We start from the raw sequence: 10,985 nt of genomic DNA on the forward strand, positions 1-10,985 counted from the left end.
TGCCACTGTCACGTAAAAGGTCAACAATATTAGTTTAAGTGCATTTTCACTGAATCAATAACCTGCAGAAATTTAATTAGAACATATGTGTACTGGACTACAGGTGAATTTCTGGACCCATCACACCAAGAGGCCCTTGGGCGGTCCCCGGACCATCGCTTTAAGTCTGGGTCCACTCCCCCCCACACCACCACCACCACCACCTGGCCCCCCTCGCTCCTTACTGTCATAACTTCATATCTGTGCCAAATATGAAATCATCACACACTTACTTGTTCTGGCCTGATCTCGCGTGAAGACACGACCGTTCGTTACAGTAAAATCCCGTTGCAGCGGATGGAGGCTGATTACTGCAGGCGCGTCCGTTGTTTCTCTCAGCGACACAAAGAGCATTCTGTTGATTTCGGACAAATATCAGCTACCAATCCCATCTGGCCGCCTGTCGGCTATTCTCTCTGAGTTATATTTTGGGGCTTGTCAAACCACCGGCAATAAAACACACTTTATTACCGTCACGTGCTCAGCTTTTTTTTTTTCCTCTACTCCCACGCGGGTTCATAAATTATTAGGTCCTGCACCAAGAGCCACTTTATTCGATAATGGCGCCAAAGAAAAACACACCCTTTAAGCTCTGGATTGTCTTTCGTTGAAGATTGCTTTATGTGATCGAATGAATGTGTTTAAATCAAACAATTTGATTGATCGCAGCTTCTTTTTCTGCTTTTATTCTGCAAATCTCAATGTTATTTCTATTTTTCATGATTCCTTTAGGATATTTGTTTTATCTTTTCTGTTACTGGAGTATCTTTGGTTGCTATAATAATTAAGGGCAGACATTATATAAAGTGTATGCGTAATAGCACTCGGCCTATAGTTTTTGTGCGTAAAACGGTGAGACTGTGTGACGCTGTCAGCCACTCGTGTTGCTTTTCACGGCGCTGCTTTCCTCCTAAACAAGCAGGAGACTGCATTGCATTTTTCCGGATGTTTCTGGAATGCAGTTTGGAGCATTTGTTTCCTGCTTTGATTTCCGTAAAAGGGGAGCAATAAAACCATAAACGGGCTCTGTGAAAACACTCCGTGTCTGTGTGTGTGTGTGTGTGTGTGTGTGTGGCTGTGTGTCAAACTGGTCACCGCTTTGCTTGCTTTAGCAGCTCTGCGGCTGCTGTGAACATTCAAGTGTCAAAATAATCTATTTCACCAAAAACCTGTACATCCTAAAATATTTTAAATATTTCAAATGATCATTTAAAAACAAACAAACAAAAAACATACATTGGCTGATTATTATAATAATAATAACAATGAAGAACACCTTTTAGAATTAAACATATGATTAAAAAAAGAAGCTTTGGTCTACAATTTTAATTCTTAAATTGCAATTGTAATAAAGAACGTTTTCTTGTCTGTCTGTAATCAACATTTGACCTTCATTTGTTCATGCTGGTTAAGAATAAATACTGCAAAGAAGCCAATTGTTCCAGAATCCAGTGTAAAATCATCCTAACTTTACTTAAGAAAATATCACCGCTGTGTTTTTGTTTGAAAAAAAACAACCCACAAGCCTCTGGAAGCCATTATTTATGGCTTCTTGGCTTGGCGCCCTGCCCAATAACGCCTCCTAGCTGCTGTAGGCGGGAATCACGTCCAGGTCTAATAAAAAAAAAAAAACTATCCGGGGACAGCAGGGGGGAGGAAGTCACTGCACTGATTTGAAATGTATTCAGGGAGACGGAAAGAAGAGAGAATCCCTTCACCTTCCAGGCTGAATGGAGCTCAGAGTAAATGGTGTCGTTACTACGTGATTCGTCTGTGAGCCTATTGCGCCATCTAGTGTTCACAAGAGACACAACCGTGAATAGAGGCAGACATGAGTACATTATATCCATCCTTCTATCCATCTTCTACCGCTTTATCCTCCACAGGAGGGTCTATCTATATTAAAATGTACACATTTTAGTTATTTGTGACACATTATGTGTCACTACTTAACCACGCAAATATGAGTCCAGAAACAATGTAATCGTTTTGTTTTGTTTTTTTGTTTGATTTGTTTTTCACATTTCTTAAATGAATCCGGAGAGTTGTAGCTCTCGGAGGATTCTGTTAAAGGTAGAATAATCCTGTCACATCTGCAGTGTGCGCCACAGCTGTGCAGCCCTGACGCCTTAACCTGACCGATAGCACCCTCTAGTGGCTGATAGCAACAACTGCACTCTGTTATAGAACATGTAAAAAAAAGATTGTTTAACCATTGCACCAATGAAAATGTAAAACATAAAATGTGCTGCAAAAAGTGCTGAAACATGCTTATTGTATCTCATACAGTTATAAGCCCAAAACAAACACTGTTCATTGATGCTATGTAAAACAGGGTCATTACAAAATAGATCAATTATTTGTTCAGAAAACTGTTTTTCTTTTTTATATATCTGATGATAATGACCACAGTCTCCTGAAGCGGTGGGACTTCTGGACAATTAGTGCAAAGGTTAACCAGACAGACAAGCCTTTAGAACAACAACGATCATCTATCCTTAAATTCTGTTTAGTTTTTATTCTGTGCATGTGTGATTTAATAGATTCCATTAAGTGATGTTAGTAAAAATCAGTATCTTGTAGGACAAACCTGCAGGATGTTTTCTTCTTTTCTTCTTCTTCTTCTTCATTGGCGTCCAGCTGAACCTGAGGTGTCCTGTGTGAGAGACAGAGGGACATGTTGTTTTGTCTGTTTCTTTATTCTTGTCCATCTCCCTGTCTCTGTTTTTGTCTCTTGTGTGACTTTCTGTCTGTGTCAAGCTTTAATTTAATGTTTTCTCTCATTCTCTTCATTCTCTGCATCACTGTCTTCCACATCTCCCTTTGTCTCTTTGCCCCCATACACACACACACACACACAGACTCAGATTCCCTGCCGCATTGCAGTAGGTTGTAAATACTGAGTGCCAGCTGAGTTCGAGTGAGCAGCCCCAGTGAAATACTGTCTTTGTCTCCCTCTTTCCCTCACACCCCGCCTGCTGCTGCCCTCTTGGGAAATATAAAAAAAGAAGAGAGAAAGAAATGCAAAATTCAAAACAGGGAGAAAATACTGTGTTTCAGCCTCTTTGTCTCTGTCTGACACTGAGGCTGCCCTCCATAAAAAAAAGCACGTCAATGAAAACAAAAACCATGGAGGAGAGGATTTCTCCTGTCTCTTTCTGTCCATCTGTCCAAGTAAAAGCAGAGCAGAGACAGATAATGTCATTTCTGTTTGTCTCCTGAGAGGACAGACAGAAAAAAAGGATCAACAGCTTTTATTTTCTTTCACATTAAGAGACACTAACCTATACCTTCATTTTATCTTATTGCTCAATGAACCTCAATGCTTTCCTTCAACTTGCATGAGTTGAATTCTTCATGCGTGTGTTTAAACACTGAAGGACCTTTCATTTGTCCTCAGGCCTGTGATGATGATGATCACACATAACTGTCTTATTGAATCACAAAAAGTGTACTGCTCTTGTTTTTCTGCTTAATTATTAGCCTTTTACCAGGAACCTTGTGCTTTGTGTTAGGAGCATTTCACACTTAAAACTCCACTTACACTCACTCACACACACACACACACACACGCACACAGACACATACCTGTTTCCAACTATTCATGATGGATTTGTGTTTGCATTTTTTTTTAAATCTAACCCTAAAACAGAAACACAGCAGTGCAGACACAATGGAGCTTATATTTATACATAATGCATGATTACAGTTACAAATCCTGACGTCATGCGATTCACAGTTTAAAAAAAAAGCCTCCGTTAATCTATTATTCAACGTGGAGATTAAACCCTATCGATCCACGGACATTAATAACATCACAATCCCAGCATATCCACACACACACACACACACACACACACACGCAGCAGTGATTGGCTGTCACCTTATACGTGACTGTTGGTGCAGTTGACATGTTCGGTGCTGGTACCTGATAATATGAGCAGTCTGCTGGACTCCATGTCCTTCTGCAGCATCCTGTTTTCAACTGAAAACAACATGGAAACAAAATATCAGCAAAAAAAAACACAAAACACAAAACAAATCTCACACAGTCAGGATCGAAAAGACACAATGTTTCCCCCTGTGAACACTTTTTTCATACCTTGTCGATAATACATTTTAGTTTGTCTATGATGTGACTCAAATGTGTTACTTTGAACTGTCCTTTAAGGTTTAACACTAAATATTTGAACGAATAAATATTAGCATTACATTTTGTTTTTGTTCATGGATGGAGAAACTAGAGAGAGATAGAGGAGGATTTGTTTACCGTACATGGAGGCGCGCGCGGGTGCCGATGAGCCCTTCTGTGCTACCGAGAGCGCGCGACTTGAGGCTGGCCGTGAGGGTATCCACTGCGCGCGCACACATGACCGTTAGCGGCCAATGGCGAGCTGTGTAGGCTCATAAAATGGTTTTATGGCCTGTGTACGTGCGGGTGTGTGTGTATCGTCAGAAAGGGAATTTATGGCAGCTGCACTCAAGAGAACGCTGTATTTCCAAATAAATAAACACATACACGTTTGCACAGCTATTCTTGTGAGGACACTGCATTGAATTCGATTCAATTGAACACCATATTCAAAGTATTGTCCCTAACCTTCACTATAACCAGTTAAGGCTTTATCCTTACCTTAACCTAATCACAATTTAAATCGTGTCCCGAAACAAGACCTATAACCAGTTCCTCACAAATAAGGTTCTGCCCTATTAGGACCAGATTTTGGTCTTCTTGAGGATACTGGACCTGACAAGGTCAGTGTTTACGCCAGAACATTTATCTCTCTCTCTCTCTCTCTCTCTCTCAAACACACACACACACTTTCATTTCAAAGGCCTTTTGAGCATTTTTGGTCAGAGTCTGTTTTGTCGACAGCCATGATGATGATGATGCCGCCGCTGCTGATGATGATGATGATGATGGTGATGTCAAATCTTTATTGAAACAGCACCAAAATGGACGTCAGTGTCATTTGCGTCTTACAAAATCAAAACAAAACGATCCAGGCCGGCTAAGGAAAATCGAGGCCGTAAACTCGGAAATGTCCCCGACTCCTCTGTATCTTGTATATATATACATATACATATGTATATGTATATTGTATATATATATATATACAATATACATACATACATATGTATATATATGTTTATACTATATATGATGGATTCATGTAAACGGCTGCTTGTATTTTCCGACCCTGCAGTACCTTGTATTCTTAGGAAATATCTATTCTCACAAAATACAGTGATAACCACTCACTCAGTACTGATACTCATCCATAAGAAGACTGTTTCTTTTTTTCTCCTTTATCATTGTTTTTCCTTGCACTGTGGTAAATACAGCGTGTAATAAACACTGGGTTCGGATTTTTGTTTGTTTTTCTACGCTCGAGTTTCCGTTCGGTAATCTCAATGCTGTCTGCAGACAATTTAATGTAAAGGTAGAAGTCTTTTTTTTTTCTTATTTGTTCCCAATATCTCTGCCCCCTGTGGCCACTCTGCTGTGCTGCAAATAAAACATAACAAGCAATACGGTAGTCAATAGTGGGTTGGTTGTCCAGTGTCTTATTTGGAGTAGCTCGTCAAGCAATGCTAATCAAATAAAAAATAATAATTAATACATTCATACGATGATAATTACCTTCAATAAGAGGTTGTTGTTTTTTAAAAAAATTATGTTTCTCACCTCACAGCCGACTGCATTATTAATATTCCTAAGTGACTTTCGTCACGTATTATTCCTAAGTGCATATGGCTGTGATAACAAAAACTGCAAAGCTGTGTCATTTCAGTTTCACTGGCATTTTAATTAGTGTTGTCAACCCCAGTTAAAAAGAAAAAAAAAAGTCTTAATTTGTATTTTAATAAAGAGGTCAACTCAGGAAAAACGAAAATAATTTTGCTCAGCATCTTGGATTTTAATTGTTCTGCAATGATTTAATTGAAACTTTTTTATTCCTTTTAGTCACTGCATTCTCTTATTTATTGTATGATATATATATGTATATACTATATATATATATATATATATATATATATATATATATATACATATACATATATATTTATATATATATATATACATATATATATATGTATATATACATATATATGTATATTAAGGGTAAAAAAATGTTCAAATGTCTCTCTCTGATGCAGCTGCAGCGTTGTTGTTTTCCCTCTCGTGCGTTTGTCACCTTGTCCCGAGGAAACACTGTGTGACATTTATGACGGACACAAACTGCAGCACTGCTACATGGCTGCTTGGAACAGAAGATGGCAGCATTACCTGTAAAACAACCGATTAGGTGGCACTGCTGCTGACAGTTATAGTGAGACAATATAACAAAGGGGTTGTGTGATATTTTCATGGATGGCCACAAAGAAAACGCTCAGTCGATGCTGTTATTTTGTTGACTTGTGGGTTTGTTTTACATATGATCAGAAATATCTGATGACATTTTAATGTTAAATGTTTCTATTTTCTTTGTTTTTTTGCACACATTATTGACTCCAGACTGAACACTGAATTTAGCTGTGAGGCTATTCCTCACAATCCAGAGGCATAATCTAATCAGTCCTGCTTCACCCTGACTCTCCGTGTGTTTTGGAATTGATTGTAAGGGTTTGCTGATTACTTCTAAGGCTTTTCTGTCACTTACATTAAGGGCCTCTCAAGATCATATGAACCAATGTGAGTCTTTTATCTTTTCAGTGGCCCAGTTGAAAAATAAAAGGCTTCTCATTGTTTGTTGTCAGGGCCCCGAGGCTCAGCAATGACAGGGAGGATCAGCATGGAATGAAGCTAATGTTATCAATTTAAACACATTCTTTTTTTAAATCACGTTGTTTGAGTTTTACTTGATTTACTTGATTAAAATGTTTGTTAACAGCTTCAAATTATAGTATCTTAACAATTAATCAGTATTGAACTATAGTGACATTTGATTTTATTATAATGTTTTATTCTAAGTTAATTTAAAAAAAAATAAAATAGTTTGAGTTTAGATACTATGAGACTTCTCTCTATGCGGTTTTGTTTGAGTTTGTCCCTGAACTGATTTCAAGGTCACGATTGTTAGGTCAAGATGACTGCACGAGATTTTATTTTGAAGAGGAATCAGAAAGCGGATGTAGCATCACACACCCCTCTGAGGACGGCAATGGTCTTAAATGCCAGCAAAGTGTTTTCAAATGTAAACCTCTGTACAGGATATGTCTCTTGTTCAATAATCAAATGTTCATTTAAAGGATTTTATTTACCAAGTTAATGACTTCAACTAAAAGTCTAAATGTATAATTTATTTTCATTTTAGATTGGATTATTTAATGAATATATTTCATATTATATCTAGATCTTCACAGACAAATATAACTGGTTAAATATCAATATTTTTTAAAAAGGACTTTGCACCTTCACATGTCTGTACAATAACGTTTTTCATTCATTTTCACTTGCCGAAAAAGGATAAGCAGCAACATCGTGTGATCCTGAGCGCTGTCAGACAACTGCAGCTCATAAAACACAACACCGCCACCCAGCGGACAAAGCCGGTAACTACAGATATAATTGTGACGTCCAAACACAGAGGCGTCACTCTGACACAACATAATCAGCAGGCTCGGGTTTTCTGATTAATAATCCGACTATCCCTTTTAATACACTGTGAAACAGGGATTGATAAATTAAATAACCCACATGTTAAAGCGTTAATCTCCTAAAATGAAAATGCACAGCTGTACAGTGTCATTCAGAGCAAACGTTGAATCATGGAGGGAAATTCGTCCTTCACTATGAGCTGCTGACTTTGTATGTGGCCCTCATTTATTTATTTATTTGTTTACTTTTTTCTTCAGAAAATGTGTCTATAAAAATGTTGATAGAGACCAAAGGACCAGTAGTTGTATTCATGTGTTCATATATTTATTTATTTAGTGACACATTAAGTTTTCTCTCTTTCTTGTCGTCGACTGTTACTGCGCTTCTAGCACACGTGTGTTGCACGCACATCAATTCTGGATTGAAATTTTTTCAACAAACAATTTTTTTGGCTCATTTTTTGCTCAAACTTTCTATATTTGAAAGGAAGCCGCGCTCTTTTTTAATTACTGTTTTACGGCCACAATTAAGAAAAACATAACATAATACACAATAATAGGCCTTTATACTTTATATGTTCTCTTTGTTTCCGTCTCCCTCGGCTGTAATTGCAACATATTCGTAATAGTAGTTTTGCAGTGCTCTGCTTTTGCAGGAACACGTAAAAACTTTTTTTTCCTTTTTTTTAATTATAGAACTTTAAATTAAAATCAAAGAGCAAATAGAAGTCTTTATATTGCGTGTTTCTCATTTATTCAAAACTGGTCATTTGTGGCCTTGTGGCGTGTTTTTATTTTCTTGTTTTTAAATATTTGGCCCTAGACTGCTTGATGTTGAATTATCTTCTCTCTGAAAAAGGCACTAATCGGGTTTCGTAAGTGTAGACAGGTCTGTGTTAGGGACGAGAAATCCAGACTGCAATGCTTCGTTTTCGGGCATGAAATCCTTTTGTTTTACCTTTTAATTCACCGAATAATGAAATTTCCTGTGTGCGCTGTCTGGTCTCAGACAATGACTTTAACATTTAGAAGGACACTTGAGGCTCCCAGGGAGGAAGAAGTGTCCAATAAAACCATATAGCCCAGTCAGGATGACTGTCTGGGCTAAATTACTTTATGGTACCTTTCTATCTCTCTTTCTCTCTCTCTCTCTCCCTCACTGTGTGTGTGTGTGTGTGTGTGTGTGTGTGTGTGTGTCTGTCTTGAGTTGGGGGAGAAAGTCACGTTTATTCTCCAAATGCATGCTGTTGGTTTATGACCCTGCAGGATGAGCACTGAGCGCATTATATGGCCGCAATAAATGAGGGAAGCTACGAGGCGCTGCACTGACTTTGACGAAAGCAGGAGTCAGAAATGTCTCTCTGTGGACTGAATCCCTGAGACTTTACATGGAAACAGTGAAACACCTTGACGTTGGAATAATCATAATAAAAAGCACAATAAAGCATTGGTGAACCATAATCCAGTAAAACAAAAACAAATATGACATACTACTCTTGTTTCCTCCAGGTGGCTCTAACCATTACATGTAAAATCAAACACGTTTTAGCACTGTGTGTTGTTGTGGCACAATGCAGTTGTTTAGTATTCAATACTAAGTATTAACGGGTTTTTTTAAAAAAAATAATAACAACAATAATAATAATAATAAGACAACGACTTTTTTATGAGGCCAGTGTAAAATAGGTTACTTATCATATAGTGGTATAGTGCGGTAGTTTTATGATTATTACGTCTGCGTAATATCATATAAATCCGCACCGCTGCGGCCTCTACAGCTATCCCGCTAATTCTAATAGAAATGTCATGTAAAAGCCTCCCCACTCTCCCCCCAAAAAACGATTACAACTAAAAACTATTCCGTTTCACAAAAACACATCAATTCAAACACAACGGAAGACTCACAGTGAACAATCGTGTTGTAATTCGTCTTTTATTTCATTAAAAAACCACCACGAGCAGCATATTTAGCCTACATGAGCAGATGAAGGCCATTTTCTTTTATCACATCTTGCCTCCAGGTAAATCAAAGCACAGACTAACATAGCCTGTTGTGTTGCTTTTTTTTCCCCTCTCTCAACGACCATGTGTTGTTTGTGAGTCAAAGCTCATCCTCGTGAAAACAAACACAAAAAAACCAACAAAAAAACCCCCAAAACACTAAATTATCTTCACCATCCTCTTCCTGTCTATCTGTAATGGATTAAAGTGGTTGTTATGCTACTTTACATTCCAAGGTGACACTGGGTTGTGCGCTGGTCACTGTATGTAAAATGTCTTCTGTTGATTGCAGCTGTTTATTCATACAGGAAACAATTAAAACAACCACCACACTGCTGCTGCTGTCACACCATAGCTTAGCCATGACTGGTGTGTGTGTGTGTGTGTGTGTGTGTGTGTGTGTAAAGAGAGACAGACAGACAGAGAGGGAAATAGAGATAAAGGAATATTGGCATGACCATAATCTGCATATTAGACCCACAGGAAAAACACATACACATATAGCAACAACAGCAACAACAACAACAACATTAACAACATATATATACACATAAGGCTACATGCACAGTTTATTAAAAATAAAAAAACAAAAGACAAAAAAAACAGGAACAAGATATGAAGCTTTTGCTATTTCAATAATAAAACAATTCCATTTTGGATATAGGGGAGACCAGCATTTGTTGTAACACGTGACTGTCAGTCAGTTCCGAAGCATATGGAAACAACACTGCTCACACCTGACAGTTTGTGTATGCTCATCTATTTTAGGGGTGACATTTTTTTTTTGCAACCCTGATATAAATTTAATTCCTGGACATTTAATTAACTCTTAATTCATCCTATATCTTCCATGTGAAAGTAGCCAACTTAAAGCTGTAGTAAAGTAATAATCTGTACGGTTATAAACAGATTTATTTGAGCAAATATACAAAACTAAAGGAGGAAACATGAGTATATCTGTTTGAGGTCATGGACCAGATCATGACAACAGCAACTGAAAGTGCACTCGGGAGAGGAAAAGAGGTCAAAATGGCAGAGAGCGTTCAGAGTCCCTGTGTTGTTGTGTTCATGTCACTCACAGCCTGCAGAGAGAAAATGTCCATGATCAATACGTTGTGTGACGTTGGATGTTTCACTTCAAAGGGAAGCGCTCAGGGACTTCCATTGAAACATTTGTGTTTGAAGTATTTGGTGTCACAAAACCTCTGGGACGCATCACATGTGGAAGACCATCACAAATGTGGAAGAATGCACATGGTTCATCACATGTGGAGCCGCATTCACTCTGACTGATTTCAAATATAGGTATTTCTTATCTTATCAGGTTTTTTTTTTTTTTATCA

At 37.9% G+C, this 10,985-nt stretch overlaps 1 protein-coding gene across 1 annotated transcript in view; it reads left to right on the forward strand.

Annotated features, from left to right (window-relative positions):
- Nucleotides 1-10,985, forward strand: part of lnpk (lunapark, ER junction formation factor) — a 58,922-nt gene that overhangs the window by 11,384 nt on the left and 36,553 nt on the right. The window lies entirely within an intron of this gene.

Source organism: Solea senegalensis, linkage group LG15, assembly GCF_019176455.1.
Source record: "Solea senegalensis isolate Sse05_10M linkage group LG15, IFAPA_SoseM_1, whole genome shotgun sequence".
Classification (NCBI taxonomy): domain Eukaryota; kingdom Metazoa; phylum Chordata; class Actinopteri; order Pleuronectiformes; family Soleidae; genus Solea; species Solea senegalensis.